Raw genomic sequence first — 2,151 nt, 5'->3', positions numbered from 1 at the left:
AGAAATGGAGGGAATTTTTGTTTGTTCTGTTTGGATGGCTTAAAAAACTGTTATATTGGGAGTGTTTTGAGAGGGAGGACAGTGAAGTCAACAGAGTCCTGAGAGAGAGTCTTCAGAGCTGGAGGTTGCAGAAGAAGGAAGAGAGTCTGGAAGTCTGCTAGAGTGAGTCCAGGAAAGCAGAGAGTGAACAACCAGCAAGGAGAAAAGCCTAGCTGAAATCACTAGAAGAAAAGGAAAGCCAGGCTGGATTGAGCCCCAGATCTGTGCTGTAATCAGAACAAAAAGTCTGACCAGCCAGCAATCCAGGAGCTGAGAAAAAAGAAAGAAAGCAAAGAGGCAGGTGCAGACCCAGCTGAGCAGTGGTCTGAGTCTAGGCCCGCCCGGTGGCCCCTCTGATGACGTCCCATGCGTGTGATGTCACATGCACGGGATGTGCCTGAGCCCCGAGAGAAATCTCCCTCCTCACCCACAAGTGAGCGCTTGCCCATCCTTTTCAGGCAGCGTTTGCTGCCGGAAAGCTTCTATTCCCCTTTCTCTTCCTCCAGAGAGGGAGAGAAAGGGAGAATAGATGCTTTCAGGCAGCAAGCACCTGAAAAGGATAATGTCACGTGAAAAGGGGGCGTGGCCTTGAGCTCCGAAGAGCCCGAGCGAGCCATTCCCTGTCATTTTAGGTGGTATTTGCTGCCTGAAAGGATCTATTCTCCCTTTCCCTCCCTCTCTGGAGGGAGAGAAAGGGGAATAGATGATTTCAGGTAGCAAACGCTGCCTGAAAAGGATGGGCAAGCGCTCGCTTGGGGCTCTTAGTAGTGTGGGCGGGGTGGGTGGGTGTTTGGGGCTCTTCTGGAGCCCGAGCCATGCCCCCCTGGGGGCTTCAGCAGCCCCTACCATTGGCAGCCTGGGTTCTTTGAACCTGTTCGCACAGTGGTGGCTACGCCCCTGCGAGAACTCTTGAGTAGGAACCAGTATAGAGCCAAGTAGTGATTGCATTTTCTCCATTCTTATTTTTCCCTGACCTGCTCTGTTAATGACTGTTTTGAAATTGTAATTTTTGCTGCAAAAGTAATTTTTTCTAGAAGTAAACTTTCTTGTTTAAAAAAAAAAAAAATAGAAGCTTGTTGATCTGTCTCCACCTCATGCTATAAGCCTTTCCACACTACTAGCATTTTGGAGTTCTGGTAATTTTTGAGGGACTGTTGCAGTAGACTCAGCCATGCAAAAAAAAAAAAAAAAAAAAAGTCTACTTGGTGGCAGTGGTAAAAAGGTTAAGAGGAATAGAGGACTGTTCCTCCACACATGGTAGCATGTTGGGGTAGCTGTTCCTCCACACGTGGTGAAAGCGGTGGGATAGATAGCTGTTCCTCCACACTCTGCCTTTCCAAAATATGATAGGGCTGTTTCAGACTGTAATTCCGTAGGAATGCAGAAAAGCAGCTACATGTGATTAGCATCACGTAGTCCCTTTCAGCCTTTGCTGAATTTCTACCTGGCTGCATCAGGGGAGAGGTGAGACAGCAAGCAAGGCCCGCTCTGCCTCATGGTCATGGTACCTGGGATGCAGTGTAGGGGTGAGAGCATTGTGTCCAAGAACAGCTCTAGGCCACTGGCACCCAGTCCTCCTGCGGGAGGGCAGTGAGGCCTGGCATCAGTGGTGGGCCTTGCTGGGGTGCTGCCTGAGGATACTGCATGGTGGCTCTGGCCCCCTATTAAATTGTAAGCCATTATTTAAAGCTGTGGGTTTTCTTGGGGGCCTTGGCAGAAAGGCAGTATGTAAGATGAAGTAAATAATAAATAAAGCACTACCTTTCTTGACCTTGTGGTTTCAAAGATGGGGAAGTGTGTGGTCAGTGCTTGGTGAAATCTCAGAAACCAGAGGCATTCCCACATAAGATTTCCATTGGTCAGAGAATATACAGACTGAGAAAAAACCATGCAAACGAAATATCTTATATACAGTTTGCAAAATTGTACTTTTCTTAGATTTTGGGGTTACCCTACCACATAAGTATGTAGTACACCACTCTGGGCTCCTTGGAGGAAGAGCGGAATATAAATGTAAAAATTTAAAAAATTTTTTTTTAAAAAAATTCTTATTTTATTTGGGCGCAGGTTACACCCAGCGTTGGGTGAAATCCAGCAAAACGCTGCTGCTTC

The 2,151-nt window shown here is 47.2% G+C and overlaps 1 protein-coding gene across 4 annotated transcripts in view; it reads left to right on the top strand.

Moving 5' to 3' along the window:
* ALKBH8 (alkB homolog 8, tRNA methyltransferase) overlaps positions 1-2,151 on the top strand; it is an 88,671-nt gene that overhangs the window by 38,348 nt on the left and 48,172 nt on the right. The window lies entirely within an intron of this gene.

Source organism: Hemicordylus capensis, chromosome 3, assembly GCF_027244095.1.
Source record: "Hemicordylus capensis ecotype Gifberg chromosome 3, rHemCap1.1.pri, whole genome shotgun sequence".
Taxonomy (NCBI): Eukaryota; Metazoa; Chordata; class Lepidosauria; order Squamata; family Cordylidae; genus Hemicordylus; species Hemicordylus capensis.
This window is presented reverse-complemented; position numbering and strand designations above follow the sequence as displayed.